Below are 22,797 nucleotides of genomic sequence, written 5' to 3'. Positions count from 1 at the left end.
TACGGTAATCCTCAGTGAGATTACCTGCTCTTTAACGCCTTAGGACACTTAAACATATTCAGCTTTAAGAAAGCTTTAGAAAACTCACTCATACAATCAAAACAAATTCATGCGCATAAGTAAATATATATATACATATGTAGGACACTATCCAAAACAATGCAAATGCCATTTTTCACGAACATCTCATTTGCAAGTATGTAAAACACACCATCTGGATGTCCGCAAGCTATCACTAACAGAGAATTCTAATTGCTTGAATGGTGGCGTTATAGTTAATAATTTTATTGAGTCAATAAATATGCGAGTAAATATGCTTGAAAATGCCGCTTAAGGATATGTACATCCCTGCATACATACATATTTATATATATGAATGCGTTGGGATTCATTTATATGTATGTGCCCGGATATGCGCCACTTAAACGCTTGTGCTTGCTTGAATATCCCTCAATCGGCACTCCAATTCCCATACCCATTGTTCTTATTATTTCTGTCGGCTCAATTGCGAACATCGACGCTTTAGTGTAGTTTGAGCGAAAGTCCCGCATACATACACACATATACCCTACCCACTAGTGCATGAATGTGTTGGTTTGTGCGGCCTGCGGTAACGGAATTCAAATCAAGTCAATTTGATCAATCAACACAACTAACAAACAGTCGTGGCTAGAAAAGTCACATTGCTGCGGGTCAAAGAAAAATTCGGTTGTGGTTTGTGTGCGAAAATCAACCTTTTGAGGCAGCGACGATGGTGCGAATATACAAATGCAGATACTAACATACATACATACATGAATACGCACATAGGAATAAAAGGCGAATCAGTGATCCGGGCCTGACGCATTGTTGCTTTGTTTACTTAAAAATTCAGTTTCCCTCCGCTTTTGGCTCTCTTTACTTTCGGTCTCACTTGCTTTGAAAAGTGTTCGTTTGTTTTTGCCTTTTGTTTGTGACATTGTTGCGTTACGCATTTTTATTACAGTATTTTCAAGTTCCTTTTTCGTGGGTGGAATGTTCTGTTTAATGTATACCATTTCGTTGTACGTGGAGACTAGTGTGCTTCTAGGCGTTTTAGATGTGTGTAAGTATGTGCACGTTTACCTATTTAAACTCACTTTAAACTCGCTATCCTTATGTATGTTTGTACACACATTATTTTACAATAACAAAAGTAATGTACATATTAAATGCACATTTTCAACCACTCAACACTCCCTGGTGTCTAAAATTAAGCTTTAAGCTTTCAGCATTAACAGCATCATTTTGCCGCTTAATATCACTGATTTGACATTTCACCACCGCAAATGTGTCCCTTTGCGGTTGCTGGATATATATAATTGTAGACATTCGTACATGAATTTGTTCTAAGCACTCCATGCCTATGATGAGCCCGCTAATTTGTGTGAGTGTTTATCTTGCAGTGATTGTTTGTGTTAGTAATTAGTAAATTTGTTAGCAGCTTATTTGGGGCTTTTGTTCTTGATGCGAGCACTTTGTCGAAGTTGCCTAATTTCAGATGCTATTTCAGTTTATAATTCAGTGATTAAATCAACAGTTAATACTTATAAGGAAGTCAAGAGTGTAAGTGATAAAAGTGATATTATATTTCTATAAATATTTTTGTATAATTTTAATCATTTAATGGAAAGGGGCTAACTAGTAATTTTTTAATACTTAAATAAGTAATAAAAGCCATGACGGCCACCTCAGCCGATTGAATTTGTGCATCACTACCATTTAGCTGGTCTCAAGTGAAACTTAAAAACAAAGTTTTTTCCAAAAGCAGCCGCTCCTCTATGAGCGATGTTAAGTTCACGACTGAGTTTTTTAACCATGAATACACACAACAACAACAACAACAAATCAACAAAAAAAAGAGAACAAAAAAAACTCAACATAAAATATGGTAGGAAACTAAGGGTCCTGCTAATTATGGGACAATATCAAGTCACACACCTCGGATTGGAAGAGAAGCTCGTGCAATAAATAGCAAAAGATATAAGGGACAATTATAAGTATACTTGGAGTAGCAAAAAGTTTTGATAGTATCCGACTAACACTTAGCGAGACGTTTGCATTTCGTTCCTCATATCGGAAAATGGAATTTGCCCAACAACATAAAATTGGTAGATGTACAGTTCTACAAGCGAGACAGTATTGATTGCCTTATTGGATTAGCGCTATTTTATGATTTGCTTCTGGTCGATCAAATCAAGCTACGCAATAATTCACCGGTTTTGCAAAAAATTAAGCTTGGTTGGACAGTTTCTAGCATCGCTGTACAAATAGCTTGACGTCATCGGCATATAAAACTTTTCTCACCATGTCTGTTAAGATTTTTTCGAAACAACCACAACCAGATGTTCATTGCGCGCTGACCGTTCAAAGAAGCCCCAGCAGCCTAGAGAATCCTACGACGCTGTTTTCAAAAGGTTAGTCTCTCTTAATTATACATTCTCTCGTAATCCTAAACCTCCTCAGCATTCTTTGTCATTTTTCATTTTATTTCAAACTATCGGATTGTAAGTACGTATGGCCACAATGGCCTTCGGCTTTCCCACTTCTAATGGAAAGCCCATCTTACAAAAAAGAAAAAAAAATTATCAAAAATGTCGGAGCGCTTTTTCCATAACAATTTTCCAAAAGAAAAATCGAAATTTTAATACTATTGCAGCAAGCAACCCAAAGAGGCCTTTATCTTCCGACTCATGCTTAGCAGTTCAGCCTTCATTAAACAATATTAGTAAACAAATCATTTCGATGTCAACTCTATGAGCCGGGAATCTGCTCGTACTTGCCAAAACTACAGCCACATCATGTTAAGAGAACAATATTCACTTCATGTCCCAACAGAATTTCGGCTGAAATATACCACACATATAATATAATATATATATTCTATATAATTGGCACTGACGCTTCTTATTGGGTGCCTGGCTGAACTTCTCCTTCTATATGGAGGGACCCGCAGTTGTATGCCGGGGATTAAATAGTTAAAGAATTAAAATCGAAAAAGGTTGTTGCAGTCCAGTCGAAACTCATAACCCTCCCACGGGTTAACTGAGGATGCTCACGGGCATTCTCACGGACCATTGCAGACTGCGTAGTTATCTGATCCACGGATTTTTTCGTTTCCGCGACCAATATCAGGGTACTCCAATGCACCTTCTCCTTGAATGTAGCGCTATAGCAAGGAGCCAGAAGAAAGCCCAAACGTTCAACCTAACTCAGCTCTATCCTGAGTTTAATAAGGGAACTGGGCCTGAATGAGATACTGTGATGAGCAGAGAGCACGAAAGACCGTGAGATCGAAGTGCGAACCTCGAAGTAATTTAATCTAGTCTAAGTTCACCAGTCTTGTTGACGGCACAGCCGAACTAAATGGTGTAGTAGCGGTTTTTTCAACAAGAACTTTGTTTTCCAATAAGGACAAAGTCTAACGTCATGACAGTTTTGGAATTCGATTTTTTGACATATACAAAATATAATCTTCAGCAATTATAAAAAGGAACTCGATTTCGCTCGAGCATCTAAAAATAATAATAATTCTCTACGAAAATGGTGGATCTGCAAAAGCTACATTTCGTAAAATTCGGGAAATTTTTGGTCAGCATAATGGTGCTTCTGAGAGAGCTATTTAGAATTTGGTCAATAAGTTTGAGCCGTTTTTTGGAGCGCTTTGTCGTCTGGAACTATGATTGGGCCTTTTTTGGACTGCAAATGCGGTGCGATCAGTTTATTAAGCTATTGAGAGCTGTAAACAACTGCATTGGATTATTATTGATGCTAAGATATCTAGCCTCAAAAGATGGCGAGAGTGTTGAATCTCAAGCTCAACTAAGGAATGACTTTTTGATATGCTCTAAGTTTCCTAATTAGAACTTATATTGTCCTGTTTCTATTTTCAGGATATTATCCTAAAATAAAGAAGAAGAAGAAGTTATATATAATGACCCTATTGATGGATATCACTGATATGTGACTTCATGAGTATGGTGCCAAAATGAATTTACAACCAGCCAAATTTCCCGCTGGCTTAACTTCACGAAATTCAGTCGCTCCCATTATGCGTTTAATTCCACTGATTTGCTTTTTGTGGGGCTATGTTAAAGATAGAGGCTATACGAAGCCAACCGAATCGATTGCAGCCTTAAAACTCAGAATCCGTGACGTTATTAACGAAATAAACCCGCCATTTTACCAAAAAGTTATTGAAAATTTTAATGAGGAATCAATATCTGTAATCGTGGTCGAAGTGGACATCTTAATCTCTGGACCGACAAAATGTTTCATTTGTAAATACCAAACTTTACTCTTTCTAATACTTGTACAATAAAAAATAGAATTATTTTCATCTGAATTCTTTGCTTTAAGTTGTTTTGAAAAAACAAAGTTCTTCTTGTGAGAAAATACCTTTCCAATGATGTCTTGCTTAGCGTTTACTTGGCATCTTACTTTTTACTAATGCATTCACTATTATCTCTTTGTTTTCGTCACTGTTAATGACTTTCTAAAGACAGTAAATTTTATTGTAATTTATGAAAGAATCAAAATCAAAGCAATGAATTAATACGAAACGACACTAACGGCAGTTTCTGAAAATTAAATTGTCTTTATAATTGTCTGGATGCCTCGGCTACGCAAAAAAATTTTCTCCTTTTCGACAGGTAATACGCATTTTCAATTGTCCCAAGGTTAGAAGTCTAAATATATAATATTTGTCTGAATTATTCAAATTTTCTTTAAATCTAATTTCCAAAAAAAGTTACAAATAGCATCAAAATTCCATTATTTTGTGTCTATTGATAAAATTAAAAAAAAATACAGGCTTAGACTGGACTTAGGCTTAAACTTTTGTATCATCTGAGGTGATTTTTTCTAAAATATTTAAAAACTAAATTTATTTAATATATAAAAATTCGATTTTCAAATCCGTCCAACTCACATAAACTTTAAAACTTTTCCGAAATATTTTGGCGGAATCTTAAAATATAATAAATTGTATGATCCCGGTGAAAAAGCTTATATTTTTTTGGTTAGGTATCCTAATGTATGTATCCACATATTTTTCATCATAAATAAAATACTACCCTTTATTTAACAACCTCATATGTATGGGGTTTTTATTGGAATTGATTATGGCAGTACAAAATTTCGATGTGAAAAATAAAATAGGGTAGGGTTTCAGTGGTAGGCTTGCCAAGCAAGCTTATGCTGCATATAGAAAAATTTTTTAACTTTGCTCAAATTTGTTATCTAATTTTTTAACAATCCATTATCGAGAGTTTTTCTGTGTGAATTAATAGCGTTAATGTTTTCTTATTCTCCTCAGTGTACGAGGTGTGTTCAAAAAGTATCGCGAATTTTGTGTTTTTGTCCCCTTCAAAGTAATCCCAATGAGATATTATGCACTTGTGCCAACGTTTTTTCCAATCTTTGAAGCACTTCAAAAAATCATTTTTTTTATCTTGTTCAGCTCCTCCTTCGATGCCGTCTTTATCTCGTCAATCGTAGCGTAGCGTGGTCCTTTCATGGGCCTCTTCAGTTTCGGGAACAAGAAAAAGTCACAGGGGGTCAGATCTGGGGAATACGGTGGCTGTGGCATAATTAGTGTGTTGTTTTTGGCCAAAAAGTCGCGGACAAGCAACGATGTGTGAGCAGGGGCGTTATTGTGATGCAAAAGCCAATTTTTGTTCTTCCACAAATCGGGGCGTTTCTGGCGGATTGCTTCTCTCAAATTGTGCATAACTTGCAGGTAATATTCCTTATTGACCGTTTTACCCTGTGGCAAGAACTCATGATGCACAACGCCCCTGCAATCGAAGAAAACGGTAAGCAAAACTTTTACATTCGACCGAACTTGGCACGCTTTTTTCGGTCTTGGTTTCCACGTTATAACAATAAACCCCCGATTCGTCCAAAATCTCATTAGCAATGTTCATGCGATGCTGCTTTTGGTCGAAATTGAGCAGTTTTGGTACGAATTTTGTGGGGATCCGTGTCATGCCCAAATCATTAAAAAAATCGAATGGCACGAGCCAATCGATATGTCTGGGTCCTCAGCAACTTCTCTAACGGTGATTCGACGATTGGCCAATACGATTTTCTTCCCTTAATTAATTTTTTCTTCTATTGTTGAAGTGCTCGGGCGTCCGGCACGCTTTTCGACGTTCATATCTTCTCGGCCTTCTGAGAACATTTTGTACCACCGATAAACGTTTCTTTGGTCCAAAGTAGCTTCTCTGTATGACACAGTCAACATTCGGAATGCATCCGCGCACTTGATTTCGTTTTTCACACAAAATTTGATACAGATTCTTTGATCCATCTTTTTGAATAGGTAAAAATCGAAAACGAGCCAAAACACGTGCAAGCAAAGCAGCTGTCAACAATTGAATGCAATCAAATGAACATTCAAAATGACCGAACTCGTCGGCATGAGTTAGAGACATGAGTACCAACATATCGCCACAAAAAAATCGAAATTCGAATATACGTATATATACATATATATATATATAATTGGCGCGTACACCCTTTTTGGGTGTCTGGCCGGGCTCCTCCTCCTATTTGTGGTGTGCGTCTTGATGTTGTTCCACAAATGGAGGGACCTACAGTTTCAAGCCGACTCCGAACGGTAGATATTTTTATGAGGAGCTTTTTCATGGCAGAAATACACTCGGAGGTTTGCCATTGCCTGCCGAGGGGCGACCGCTATTAGAAAAATGTTTTTCTTAATTTTGGTGTTTCACCGAGATGCGAACCTACGTTCTCTCTATGAATTCCGAATGGTAGTCACGCACCAAGCCATTCGGCTACGGCGGCCGAATATATAGTACATAACCTGCGAAAATTCAAAATTCGCTATTCTTTTTGAACACACCTCGTATGTAAATAACTTCCAATTAGAAATTAACTTCTATAATTTACCGCAACAACATTCATGTGCATTGTTTGTACATTCCCTTTTTTAACGGCGCCTCTCGTGCATTTCTGACACTGCGCTAAAGTTGACTTCGGCACATCTTCAATAATATTTCAATACTCAGTAATAAATAAAATTATCTATCATTGCGTCTCTGTCTATGTATCGCAATGATGCAGTGCGCTGTGTGTGCATTCAACCAATCAGTCAAATTGTCAGTCAATGAGTAGTTCAGTCTTCTTCGACGTTTGTCTGTGACTTAAGTTACCTCTTTATTGCTGCTACTTGTGGTTGTTTGCGTGCTATAGTGCAGGCTTGTATTCGTTTTATTTTTATGTTTGTATGGGTACACATTGGCGATGTCAACATCGGGACCACGGGAGTCCGACCTTTTTTCAATTTTGAAAATCAAGGGATTTTTGAATATACTTTTTTTACATCACATGCAATTAGTAAAATTTTCATCACAAAAATCCTCCTTTGTGAGGAAAGGAGAGCTTTATTTGCAACATTCGTTGAGCTTTAGTATTTAAAATTTCCTAACATCACAGTTTAACCAAAACAAACAGTAATTTAATTTAAAAATGTGATTCGCTACTATATTTGAAATACACCAAATTTTATACTTCGTTTACTACGTCAATTTCTAGTAACTGTCAAACTCTTGATAAACTGCGTGGCCATATTTAGGTAAATAATTTGGTTGTAATTTCAGTTTTTAATTAATGTAGAATTTTCAAAAAATTGATTTTTTTTTTATAAGCTTAAAAAATTCTTTGAACGTTTTAAAATACAGAACAAAAAGTTTTATACGTTACCGAAGTCTATTTCATAAATATTTTAAGCTTTTAACCAAGCGTTAGTGACTGCTACCTGACGACTTCTCCAAATTTCCAAACTTTAAACGCGTTTTTCTCAAAACACGTTTTCTGAAATTGGCACGCAGCATAACTCAAACAATTTTAAATATTTTTAATCAGGTTTTTCACTACGTCTGTATAATAACCTTCTTAAGAGAAGAGCGTAGGGGATTTTCGATAGATTAATTTAAACGATTGTTATAATTATTTAAGTGCCGTTTTTTTAGTCCAAAATAGAGTTTTTTCCTTCAAATGCTTGCTAATTCCACAAAAATAAATATTTTTTAAATCCCCTACGTGTTTCTCTAGCTATTCTTATCTAGATTAAGAAAAAAAATGTTTCTTTGTTCCAAATTAAAATTTGCACCCTCTATGCTGCGTGCCGCGGAGCTCCTTCAAGAGAAACCACATTACAAAAATGTCTCCAATGCCGCCATTTTGTAAAATGTTTCGATCAAACTTTGTAGTTTTGTATTTTAAATAGTATATAAGTAATAACTTCCCAAATCAGAGTGATTGTTTCCCCTTTCCTTCTATACAAAAAAATTCTTTAAAAATCGTGTTTATTTTACGCGTGTACAGTGGTGTTACCCCTTAAGTGCATTCAACTCTTTTTATTAGAAAACTAGATTTAAAATAATTTTAGGCAAGCAATTGCTGCTGTTCCAAGTATATTTATACTTTTAATAAAAAAAATTGTTATAAAATACTGAAGACTTCAGCTTTACGAGTATGTTTTTTCTTGTTTATAAATGAATTTAATTTATTGTTTGAATAAATATATGAATTACAAAAAACTATGGCGCATAAACATACTCAAGTTAAAGCCGGTTCTAAATTAGTTAAACCCTTCTTTAATTAAAACTGTACTTTAGCTTAGTCCTAGTCGAGTAAGAGTCGACTTTTTCGCTCAGACCCAGCACTAAAGTTAGAGTGTCGAAAAGTTGTCACTTTAGTTGCTCCTAAAATTCTTAAACCAAACGAAAATTCAAATCCTGCGTTTGTAGCGTTTTAATTGATGAATTTGAGAGAAAAGTAATAATTAAAATTGAAAAGAGAATAAGTAATAATTAAAAATTTGGAAAACTTCAATATTTTATATGATTTACAATTATTAAGAATGCAAAATCTTGATTTCTCGAGTTATTTATACAAAGTGGCGCAAAATTATTTACCCTTTCGGAAAACTTATAATTTTTGCAAATGGTGTCGTGTGTCAGACATATTTGACACTTGTGGACTAAACAGCCGCAGTATACAAACATACAAGCAATGGAGCGCATAGAGGTCAATAAAAGATTTTCATGATTCAAAATTATCTCATTCGAAATTTCTCTTCCGAAATACGAGATTATGTGTTTCCTGTGTTATCGATAATTATTATTATGAATGTAAAGAGAAACGACAAAGTAAAAACTAAATAAAATGAACGCCGGAAAACAAAATAAATTTGAAGACAAAATTTTAATAAAATGTTTGTGTGTCCACAGTCACATTGTCCTGTTATTGCTTTACAAAATGTGCTTTTAATATCGAATTATGTTAAAACGCTAGAGGAAAAGCGCGCCACAAATAGGAGGATCTCGGCTAAACACCCAAAAAGAGTGTAAGCGCCAATTATAATATATATTTATATATATATATACAATATATGTAAGTCGAATCTTCTACCATCGCCGGTGTAACGATTCGCCGGTGGATACACTATTCTGAATTACACTTCGTTACCGACACACACTTATCTTTCAATCCCCAAAACTCTAATGATCCAAAGTGTACTTTGGAATATTAATTTATCAGGCGCCTTTTACTTTTCATAGCCTACTTCTTACATTTCGCTTTCATAGCTTCCCATGTTTTTACATTACATGATTCCATAACTTTCTAAAATTCTAACTTTTTAACATTACTTTAACTAAATTGGACTATGATCACGCCTCTATTTTTCTTCGCAATAATATTTTGAATTAAAATACGGTGACCTCTCTCCGGACAAATCTCTTAAGCGGACACCTCCCATAATCAGACACTTTTTCAGTGCGTATAACGAATACTTAAGAATTTCTTAAAATAATTTTCTCTTGAGCCAACACCATAATAGGGGGAGTACATAAAGTATTTGCCACACTGGTTGAACAATAAATTATACTCGTATCAATACTAAAGACCTCTTAATTTTGGGGCAGTCCCGCAAATCTCGGGATGTAAAAAATAAAACCCGAGAAAATCCGGATCAGTGAATCCCGAAACTTGGCATCCGTAGTGAACATGTATCTCCCAGTATATTCGCGTGCGCACAAGTGTATGAAAAATGTGCAACAACCTGTTGATTATATTCAATTGAATTGATTGACACCAATGATTACAACAACAATAACAAAATATACAACAAATTGACGATTGCATGAAGACGTTGAAAAGTTGACAGCGGCGTAGCATCAGCATCAGCATTTGTAGCAAATGCAAAAATAAAACAAAAAGTGCAAGTAAATGGCAACATTTGCATTGCGGTTGATGTCAATTGAATTTGGTCTTCCTCATCGTTATCGTTTTTTCTTCATCTCCTTTAGTGGAGTAATCATCTTGGTTGCGGCGCTCCGTATGTTTTGCGCCAAATGCTTCAGGAAGAAGACACCAGCCACTTTTGGAATGTTTGCTGTTTTGTGTTAACTTGTGCATGCACAGTGCGGTAGCAATATCCGTTATGCCAAAAAAAAAAAAATAAATAAAAGAAACACAAATGTTGGCTTGGCCGTAAAGGCAGCGCTTTCAATGTACCATTGAACACTTTGCACGAATACGAGTAAACTTAGGTGGCAATGGCTTGCAACAGCCGTTGTCATCAACCAATCGACTAAAGTAGTAACAGGAAATGCTGTTTAGTATTTAGCAGTTATTTCTACTTGCTTAATCCCATCGTACAGCAATAGCGGAGTAGCTGCTAATTAGTTTGTAACGCTTTTCTATTTCTATGATAATTCATGATAAAACTAAATTTATTACTTGTAATTTATTTGCGGCCGCTGTGGCCGAATGGGTTGGTGCGTGACTACCATTCGGAATTCACAGAGAGAACGTAGGTTCGAATCTCGGTGAAACACCAAAATTAAGAAAAACATTTTTCTAATGGCGTTCGCCCCTCGGCAGGCAATGGCAAACCTCCGAGTGTATTTTTGCCATGAAAAAGCTCCTCATAAAAAATATCTGCCGTTCGGAGTCGGTCCCTCCATTTGTAGAACAACAAAATGGTGTATGCGCCATATTACGCGGTTATAAAATAAAATTTTGAAAACAGTTTTTCAGTTGAGTGAAGTTGGGTGTAACATACTGGGTTCCTGGGTTCAATTACCATCGTGGATATAAATAAAAAAAATATTGTGACACTTGGCAGACAATGACAAGTCTCTCAGAATATTTCTGTTTTTCATTTAGTGACAGTTTAAAACTAAAGGATCTCGTAAGAAAACTTTAAGACCTTTTTTCAACGATGCCAGCAACATCCCAATATTATACAGGGTGGCTGATGAAAGCCGCTACCAAAAAAAAATTGAATAACTTTTTTTCTTTTTAAGTTATCTGTTCCATTTTTGTTTTAATTTGCAGATTGATCTTTAAAATTTATTAAAATGGATAACTGGGACACGCAAACAAGAATTTGGATAGTCCGCCGCTATCACGCACTGGAGTCCGTAGTTTTGGTACAGAGAGAGTACAGGCGGATGTTTGGCGGCGATCCCCCGAGCAGATGGACCATAATGAGACTGGTGAATAATTTTGCTGAGCAAGGAACAGTCGCAAGAAGGCCTTATCATCGAAACCCACCAGTTCGGACGGAGGAAACGATCGCTGCTGTAGCTGCAGCTATACAAAGAAATCCAAGGGTTTCAACAAGAAGCTTATCTGCTCAACTTGGTGTCAGCCGACAGTCTGTGCAAACAATAATGCACAAAGATTTAGACTTATTTCCCTACAAAATTCAAATGGTTAACAAACTGAATGCAGCAGACTTGCCGATTCGCTTGGAATTTTGCCAGAAGATCCTGCAAATGGTGGAACAAGACCAAAACATGTTAAACTGCCTTTTCATGTCTGATGAGGCCCATTTCGATTTAAACGGCAATGTGAACAAACAAAATTGTCGAATATGGAGTACTTCTAACCCACAGATACTCCACGAGACGGAATTGCATTCTCTTCGCGTGACAGTGTGGTGTGCGGTTTCTTCACGCTGTATTGTCGGGCCTTATTGTTTTGAAGAAAATGGTCACACCGTTACGGTTACTGGAGACCGTTATTTGAAAATGCTGAAAGAATTTTTCTATCCAGAACTACGCCGAAAGAGAATTCCTTTCAACTCTGTGTGGTTTCAACAAGATGGGGCAACGTCTCACATAGCCCAGACTGTTATGACAGAGTTGCGACGAAAATTTCCCAATTTCAAGAAACTCCGAATTTCGTTGGCCCCCCAGGTCGCCTGACCTTACTGCACCTGACTTTTTCTTGTGGGGTTTATGTAAACAAGAAGTTTATAAAACAAAGCCAACAAATTTGGATGAACTAAAACAATCCATTCGGGCAACAATTGCGGCTATTCCTGTCGCAACTCTCAAAGCAGCAATGAACAACTTTTTACTAAGATGCCGCACTTGTGTCAACGAGCATGGGGGCATTTAAATTCAATTATTTTTAAAACTAGTTAAGCTACATTTAATAAAATTTAATGACCTTCAACTTGAAAAAAAAATAAATGAATTCCATACACTAAAAAAAAAGTTATTTGAGTTTCTTAATGTAGCAAAATTCATCAGCCACCCTGTATAAAGGGGTTCGGCTACGTTAGCGACGGAAAATATAATGGAATGTTTTTCAGCGAAATAGTGGAGAAATTAAATTTCTGAAAGTAGTGTTTTATTGCATTTTCAAAAAGTAATGTGAAAGAAAACTGGCGGCTGCAGCCAAACCATCTGTAACTTTTCGTTTACAGTAAAAAAAATGTTTTTTGTAAACGTGTAAAATCATTATAATTCGCGCTAACACTCTTCCGTGTCCGGGATTCCGAACCTGTGCATCAACCCATTCGAGAGCCCACTTGCACGATATAAAGCTTTCCAAATTGTTGAAGTCCGATTGCCAAGTAGCACCAAAGCGTCCTTTTGATAAATAGTCAACAACAAGCAGTTTTCCAAGCGGTCCCTCATCTAAGTACTATCTGCGCCCGACGCTGCTTAACTTCGATGACGGGACGAGAACCAATGTTTTCAGCGTAGTAGATAAAAATTTTAGTTAACGCACAATTTCCAGAGATTTAGTTATATGACTTAAATTTCCTAGCTAAGACAAAAGGGCTTAGCAAATAACTCATCTTTATTCTGAGTATTTTGTCGTTGTGCTATTATAGGTATATAGGTATCTCCTTTAGTAAGATAATTAGGCTAATCCATTTTAAGGCCTCTTTTTTTCGTCAAGCGTTTGCAAGTGGCGAATAGATGAAGCAACTGGTATAAATAAACATATCTTGGCAGCGCTGAAATTCAGCTGCCTAAAATTTAATTTATTTGTAAAATAGTGAGTTATAGCAGTATTATGAGGTATAACCATACTCGTTAGCGGCGAAACTTGCTCGATAACTAAAGCAGGCTTACACATGTTAATTTTTCGTCAAGTGAGCCGAGCAGAGAAGTGGCGAACAGAAGAGGCTTTTAGTATTCCCTACTTTCCAAGTAATAAGGAAATATTGCAACTTCAAGCAAGAATGTCATATATGTGACCTATACGTAGTACATATATGTATGTGTATGTAACTTTAACAGGTATTGTTTTAAGCCTATAAATTATGATCTATCATAGAAATGTCAGTATTTTATTAAACTTTTGTTGAAATGGCTACTCGAGCTACGGTTATTTATTAATAAAATAAATAATTCAAGAAAAGCTAGGAGTTTAATGTCTTACAGAAGCCGAATTAAGTTGTTTTACCAAAAGTACAAAGATAAATAGTCATAGAAGTACATAAGAAGTTCTGGATATATAGATTTTCGCAAAAACAACACGTATTTAGAAAAAGTTCAAAATTTTGAAAATAATGGTTCGAATATTGTTAAAAAACTACATATCTATACTATAAAGGTGAATGTCTGTACGTTGTCCGCGTATCACTACGAAACGACAACACCAAATGACGAAAATTTTTATACATTCATATATTCACCCAATGAAGGTTATAGGTATGTTTTTAGGATGGAACTCCCTTCCCACAGCCCCCAGGCCGCGCCACCACTCTCATTGATAATCGATATTTGCTTAAATTTAATCTAAAAAATCTTAGTTTTTCCTATTTCCCACTATTTTTTAGCACACTCTAGACTTCATAATCCGCATAAGCTGTTCAACTATGACCCAAATGCAAAGTTCAAAAATGGTTTGAGATAGAAAATTAATAAAAATAATTTTGCTTGATATTTTTCCGATAGGTTGTTTTGATTGTATTCAACGAGGCATAGCAACGGATGCCGGGTATTGTAATACTATGGTTGTTAATAAAAAATTATTTTCTATGAAATTATTGTTTGTAATTCTTTTATATACATATCCTAAATCCCTCAAAACTACTCCTACGCGAGCGGGGCCGCGGGTTAAAGCTAGTATACTATATCGGAAAAATTTGTCTGTATTCCATTTATTTTGAAAAAAACGGTTAACATTGAATCTGTTAAGATTTGTTCACGAAAATTCATTGCTAGTGATTGAACGATTTTTTCTTATCACAACTAATTTTACATTGTCTTGGTGTAATGTATTTTCGCGGTGTAATTTATACCAAAAATATAATCTTTTTGTACACCACCCTGACAAATACGATATTCTTATAGAGATTTTTTTTTTTCGCCCAAGCACGAACTATGCATATCTACCAACAGAAATAATTTAGAATTTATAAAAACTTTATGCTATCCCATCAAAGTTCCTTGTTTCAGGAACAGGTAATATTATTGTTAGAGATTTGCATATATGAATATTTATTCCAGTACCTGGTTAGATTATTCCAGTTCCTATCCAGCGCTGGACTAAAGTGCTAGTGGAATAATGTTAATTGGTCATTAAAGAGAAATAGAGAAGAGCATCAAAAACATTAAACTCACTATCATGCTCAAATTTACACAGGCCGAGATCACCTTTAACAAAGCAAAAAGAGATTGAATGCCCTTGTAGGTATGACTGATATAAATAATAGCTGAGTTCATATCAACAAACAATAATAAGTTCACTGCTCGGCGCATATTATCGCCAGAGGCCATTAATGGAATGCGAGCAGACGAGCTTAAGTTCAGAACGTGCTTGATGCGCACGCGATTGATTTGGTTAAAAAATGTAAACATAAATGAAGGTATTTGTATGTAGATATACCTATATGTTTACTTAAATACCTATGAGGGTAAGAGTGAGTATTTGTAGAGGTACAAATATGCATGAAAGCATATAACATTTCACGATAAACCTCCCAAAGAGGTTCTCTGCAGCCCGAGAACCGACAAAAGAAATATAAAATGCACAATTTTGGCCAACGATTTCGGGCAACAAGGAAACATATTGATTATGTTGCATACGATCAGTCAGGTAAACCATTTTATTCCACTCACATTTCGTTCACTGAATACATAATTCGACTCCTGATCTCGTGTTTTGGGTTGGCAATACAATTAGAGGCGGTGAACAGCTGAAAACTCGAAAACTGAGGTCATACATTGACATTTTTCTTTATAATTTACTCTATAATGTCAAAATTTGTTCATCTTTTTTTTGAAATCTTAGAGTACAAAACTAATAACAAAATGTACACAGTTTGCTGCTTTTGCTCGGCTACTGTTACATGTTTAATATGCAGTGGGTATAAGTATTTTTAGATGATCCTATCATCTGAGTACATACTTATAAAAAAGTAGTTTCACTTTAATAATAGTTCTACAATAATTTTTTAGGGATATTGACATATTTTTACAAAACTCATACATCTTTTACATATATTTTTTCTTTTTATTATTTCACTAAAAAGACTTCTTTTGATCCTTTCTTTGCTTATCTTTTGCTTAAAATTTTGTATAAAACAATTGAATAATAGTTTATTTACTGTAACTGGTAGCTTGATTTTGGTAGATGTAACAATTCCAGCATAACTCCATTGAGTTAACACTTACCAAAACCATTGAGTGGGATTGTCTTTTTTTATCACGGTAACAATATCAAAATATAACCTAAATGTGTAATTTGTTTACGTTTTATATATAAAAAGTGGACTTAGTAAAAAAGGAAATCTGAATTATCACTTGAAGCCCTAGGGCTTGCTATCACGAATGCACTACTCGAAACGAAGGATCCAACCTATTGGAATAATGCGAACACCAAAATGTCAATAGCATTGCAAGAATTAGACAAACAACATTCTCTATTAAACTTATTAATTACTATTATTATTAAAATTATTCTTATTATTATTACAATTAATCAATAGCCATAGAAATGAAATACAAATACATGAAAGTGTGATTACCATGAAACCACAATTTATGTTAACGAATAAATACACCGACTTTACTTTAGAAAGATATATGGAGTGTTTTTTTTCAGAGCTTGGGAACTTAAAATGATAATACAAAACAGAAATATTGTTCAAATTAGTTTGGTAGACAATTTTATAGCATTTATTTTTTGTAACTGATACCCTTCGATCAGTCCAATTTTCGACTATTCTTTCCAATAAATCTGGCCGTATGGCGTCAATGGTTACTTGAATATTGCAATAAATGGATTGTTCAGCCTGCTGTATTGCAAGTTGCGCAGCCTTGTTGAAACCAAATGCCGTCGGTGTTTATTGATTGGATTGATTGATTAATTTTTGGACGGCTCGATAGCCGTCACCATTTACCGCAACGGCAACTCCTTCCTAATTTCGAAAGAAATAAGGACTGATGGTGCCGCCAGTGCTCTATAAACTTCGCGAATAGATTTATTTTTTTTTTCATAGTAAATTTTCACAACTTGGAAATTGTGATGTTAAATGATTCATGATGACTTTCCAAACTTTACTGAACATAAATGCCAATACAGTTTGCCTTTCTCAGCTGTCAAACCATAGTTCTCATGCAACTAAAAAAATACACGATGGAATTTATATAAACTCGATATAATCACGATTAAAATTGATATATTAACGCAAATAAATAAATGATAACCGTCACAATGGGTCCATCGCAGCAACGAATTTGACTGCCAACAAAATAGAATATGTTTTTGTGAGCCGAAGGCGCCACATAAGTGCCGTACGCCATGTCGAAATGCACAAAAACTGGTCACTTTTTACTTTTCCCATACGTCAAGTGCGAAGAAAATGACAAGCTGGAAGTTTGTTTGAAGGAAATTTTTATCGATTGTGATTTTTATTATACAAATTAAATGCAGAAAGTAAATGGAGTCAATTCAAATGCACCCTAACATTTTTGATGAAGTATTGAAAGGAGTAGGGAAAAGGCTAGAGAAAAGGCTTAACCAAGTTGTCCGGAAAAATGAATGTGCATTCCGATCTCGAAATCATGGTCGCACCCACCGTCTATGCCTACTATAAATTATATTCAAATCCTCTTTCGCTTGAATAAGCATTACTTTTATAATATATTTCATAACCAAAAAAGAACCTATTTATACACAACGAAATATAATATAATATTTGCTTTCACGACAAGAACATCTGTTGTTTTTTTGTTTATATGCGGCAATAATTTCATTGCGGCAGCACGGTATGTTTTACATGTCATGCCTGTCAAATGCGTTGTCGCAATGGACCCATTCTGATAGCACTATTATTTGCTTTCGTTCTTTCGATAGGACAATATAACCCACATTTTTACATCTACGAGTTGGTGGACTTGAACTATTTGCATTCAGTGTAAGTAAGAATATTTTTCTCCGCACCGTAGGGTATTCCCAGTTATCAGCTATTTAAATACCAATTAGTTAAAGTAAGATTGTTACTCATGCACTTAAGTGCAAAATTCGTCATATATCAATCTTTAAATGTTTACAGTTTCGAAGCAAGCTGCTGATTACGAGTATACTCGTATGTATATGTAGTATTTAGTTATTGCAGGTGATGCACGAGAGTGACGGTGAGTAGAAATTTTCCAGATGTGCCTTTTATGTAAATATTTGAAATATTTTTGTTTTGTTTTTCTTCTGCTCCCTCAGATATTACGACTATCGTGAGACACTAAGTAATTATTATTAAGTTATATGGAAGATTGCTACAAATTTAGGAACATTGCACTACAGTATATTTATGTAGAGGTAGGGTTCCATGTACAATACTTTACTAAACATAAAAACCAAACAATCGAATTATACAATATAAATTAAGAACATTAAAAAGTTTTCTATAAAAACAATGTATAAATATTTATTAACTGCGATAGAATGTCTCAGCCTCCGTTGATTTCAGCCTGGTCATTTCATTCCCACCAATGTTTCTATAATAAAAAATAATAGAGGAATGATTCAATTCTCAGTTATGAGAAATATTAGAGAAAGAATGTGCTCAGCCCGTTTTGTAGCTCGAAGCATCCGATGAGACTATGCCACATTTACCATGTAGAACCTTCGGTGGGAAGCCAGCATGAGGACTTGCTGGGTCTCTACTCAATATACAAACGAGGGGCATGCCAACGGTGCACTGAAAAGAAGTACACCACACTGCACATCAATGACGAAAAGACTCCTCGCTCATCAGCGACTAGATGAGTCCGACCATAGCGCCAGCAAATCACAAACGAAGACTGAAGAAGCTGAGGTGACAGATTCCGGACACTAGGCTTTACAGATCCTGGTTGCACGGTAAAACAAACGGTAGACTGGCGATTGGTGAAATTCGAAGCGGGAGTACGTTCGCACTCGGTATGAGCTCTTTTTGACGCTTGCACCTCGACGATCATTATTTCAGCACATCTTGCGCGACAGTTACGACAAGAGGCAACCCAGCAGGGGGCTAGGTGAGCTGTACTGTACACATGAAGGATAAAACTTAACTCAACAAAGGAGTTCTCCAACATGGCCGCAGTTCTACCTAATTAACGACACGTTAGTCTGATCAGCAAAGTCCACCCAATGGTAGCGGCGCACGTCCACCTAGCAAACCCAAACTTTTGCGGGTAAACTCCAACATTTTTGGTGCTCGGTGTTAATGTGTACTTGGATATCATAATGCCGAGGATATCTTGCCCAGTGCACTACTTTCGGCTGGAACTTGCCCAGAAATATGATATAACAAGCTAGGTTTTGTAGCTTTGTCTTTTTCTTCATCTATCTTTTTCACCGAACAATTCAGATGGAGGAAGGCTTTTTGTAAATTTTGCAAATTTTTCGAAAAAAAAAATTGTTTGAATTGTCTTGGCATTCTTTTTATTTATTTTATTTATTTATTTATTAGAAATATAATTATAAATAACTATATTACATTACGAAAGGCACTAGTAGCTAGGACTATCGGCCTATGTGGCATTCTTTTTACATTTGATATCCATTTGGCTAAGCCATATGATTTTATAGAATTGGGATAATTTTTTAATGCAGGTTTTGAATTGAAGAAGCTTCCAGGTCCTGACGTGGTGTTGGAAAACCAACAACACATAATGACTACCATTAAGTTATCAATTTTCTCAAGTCTGGAAAAAAGTTAAACTGTGTCATACTGCCAATTCAATCGGCTTACTGCTTAAACCACCTGACAAATGCCAAGTCTGTTACTTTTTCCATAATTTTCAATTCGTCTGCATAGAAGTTATTAATTTATTTCATTTGTGGCACCCATTAACCTCTACTAAGGGGTGGCGATGATCGGATGCCGTATGTCTGAGAAGTAGATGTTGGGTACACAGCATTCGCGCAAACAAGAAGTAAACATAGAGTTCAAAAACCTATAGTAATTTTACTATAAAAATTCAAACCTGAGGTGAATACCCTATTCATGTTAAACACACGTTTTTACTTTTATTTTATTTACTTACCATTTTCTTAATGCATGCATATTAACAATAAATTCATGTGTGTTCAGTACATAAAACAAATATGTGCATTTTTTTATATCAAAAATTTAAATAATACTAAATGCCATTGCAAAGAATTTTATAATAATAGAAATAATTTTATAATAATAATAAAAGAAAATATTCGTTTCAAGTTAAAAGTAAAAACAAAATTAATAAAAAAGATCTATACAAAGACAAGCGTTTCGAAAAAAAATTAATAAGAAAAGTGCTTTAGTTAAAATATTTCGTTCAACGTAAGGAATACAATATCGACCTTATAAAATAAACAACGATTTCTAATGACTTGCAAGAGGAGTTGAACAATTTGCACGACATATACGCAAAAAAAATTTCTAAAGTGAGACGCCCGCGAAGGTGGAACCTGTATAAGTACAGATGAAAGTAAATTTTTGCGCAAATTAAAAAATTTTTGATGGAAGCTTTTCAAGTAGCCAGGTTTAACAAAAATATGTTTAGAACTTTAAAACAATTAACTGCCTGCCAGGAATTTTAGAGTTTTCTAAAAATTTAATTGTTACGTTGGGTGCAAGTTTATTATCGCCCTAGCAAATGATACCATATTGTATAATAGCTTTGACTGAAATGTATAGCATAGTAAACTATTTTGGCCATTGGAAGCAAAATTGTGAGAATAACTTCGGCTGCGGCATCATTGGGTATTCGGTAGTAGAATACTGTCCGCTCATTTCACACATATTCACTCACTTGTCCAATGAGTTGTTGTTCAGATGGGCAACGAAGTAACATGAGCAGAGATTATGGTAATCGTGAGCAGAGATTGTGATATCGTTTATGGTTTCGTTTATCACCAACATAACCTCAGTTTTTTCGTAAACAAACCGCTGAAATAACGTTACGTCAGCAAATTAGCCGATTCCTTCAAAATCGCGGAGGGCCGATTAAGGGTCCGATGTTAGTCACACCTCTACATTCTATACATCGTGATTTTTAGTGTGGGCATGGAACACAACTTTTAGAGGCGGAAGAAACAGTGGATATTATAAAGAAAATATTGTTTTTATTATTATTAACCCTAACCCTATTAACAGTGTCAATCTTGAAGCAGTTGTCACTGCATTTGACTTGGAAGAGAAAAACACTTGTGAGGCATTCAAAGAACACGCAATAATATGCAAGTTAAAACGAAGCCATTCTGAGAAATGAAATAGGTTAGGTTAGGTTTGGCAGCCGCATCGCACATAGAGACAGCGATGCCACTTAGACCACGAAATGGGAGTAATGAAATACTTGGAGATTCCTTAGCGTATGGCTAAAACACATAAGCTTAGTTTTACTATTAACAAACAGTTGGCGTAAAACAAACAAAGTTCTCAGCAAATTGTGCTATACATCGAAGTAACCCATGCACATAAGTAGCCCATTGCTTTTCAATGGGCGTGAAGAAGTGAGTAAACTAGTATTAATATTGCTCCGAGAACTGAACCTTGGGTACACCCAGGTGAACGAATTGCAAGCTATTCTAGTTGTTTATCACTCTTAGTTGTTGTGATATGTTGGTGCGATAGGATTTAAACCGTTTGTGATCAAAAAGTTCCTAGAATATAATCAGAAAATTCAAAATACAAGTTTATTCCTCAAAAGTGAATTTATTGCCTTCAAAGTACTCTCGTCAACTAAAACACTCGAATGCCAGCGTTTAGTCAAGTTTTCGAAACATTTCTGGAACTCTATTTTCGGTATAGCAATCAGAGTCGCGTTCATATTCGATTTTTCCACTTCTTCCTTTCGGCTGTTAAAATGCGTTCCACGTAGTGATTTTTTGCCTCCACCAAACAGAAACACATCGCAGGAAACCATGGCAGGTCAATTCGAGGGCTCTTCGGTATTTAAATCGTATTCGTTTCGTTCTTGGTCAAAAATTCACGGATAATGGTGGTACTGTGTGACGGTGCGTTATCATAGTACAAAATCCAAGAGTTGTTTTCCCACAAATGCTTTCTTTTTTGGTCTTAACTCATTCGGAGCTCTCCACTCACTCGCCTGATTATGGATTGCGTGTTTTACTCATAAACCCTCCAGTAAAGCTGCGTTTGATGAATGTTGCGGTCGGATTGAGTATTGGAAACCATGTCTTTGGCGATATCAACGCGGTGGCTATTTTGCATGAAATTTAGATCCTTTGGGACCAACTTTGCAGCAACACGGCGCAAACCCAAATCATTACTATTGTACAAAACCCTGAATGGGTCCTCTGCCAATTGCGATCTCTTAATTTGCGATTATTGATCAATTTTTTTTTCACTTCATTGATGTTTTCATCAGTTTTCAATGTCGACGGTCTGCCACTACTTTTTCTCGGTGCTTTTTAATTAATGTGGTATTTCTCTATCCAGCTTATCAAAAGCTTTTCTAGTGTCGGCAAAGAGTCCGCAACAGTTCCTTTTACCATCTAAGGCTTTGTAGATATACTAAAGGAAACTTAATCTATCAAAATTAATTAAACAAAATTTGTGGTTACGTTTTTAATGGCTCATTCAAATACTTTTGATATCGTTTCGTTTCCCCTTCATTTGCCATAAATTTACAAAAATAAGTACGGATCGCCTCTCATGCTTAGAGCATATATGTACTTCCAATTCAACTCTTAAAGAGAAATACAGGGAAGAGCACTGAAAAAAATTTAACTCACTACCACTCTCAAGCTCTCTGTTGGAGATCACCTTTTTCGAAGCGAGAAATAATTGAATACCGTTGCATGACTGATATGATAAATGATAGCCGAGTGCATATCAGCATATCAACAAACTAAAACAAGTTCACTGCTCGGCATACAACAGCTGGCGTATGCTACGCGTGCATTTTGTCGCGGCCGTTGTACCAGCGGAATGCGAGCAGACGAGTCTAAGCTAGAGCGTGCTTGACGTACACGCGATTAATTTGGTTGAAACATACGAACAGG

The 22,797-nt window shown here is 35.6% G+C and overlaps 1 protein-coding gene across 1 annotated transcript in view; it reads right to left on the bottom strand.

The window, feature by feature from the left end:
* LOC129248211 (tachykinins) overlaps positions 1–22,797 on the bottom strand; it is an 86,600-nt gene that overhangs the window by 21,109 nt on the left and 42,694 nt on the right. The window lies entirely within an intron of this gene.

The sequence above is a fragment of the Anastrepha obliqua genome, chromosome 1 (assembly GCF_027943255.1).
Source record: "Anastrepha obliqua isolate idAnaObli1 chromosome 1, idAnaObli1_1.0, whole genome shotgun sequence".
Lineage (NCBI taxonomy): Eukaryota > Metazoa > Arthropoda > Insecta > Diptera > Tephritidae > Anastrepha > Anastrepha obliqua.
Note: the sequence above shows the minus strand (reverse complement) of the source record. Positions and strands in the feature narration are given on the sequence as shown.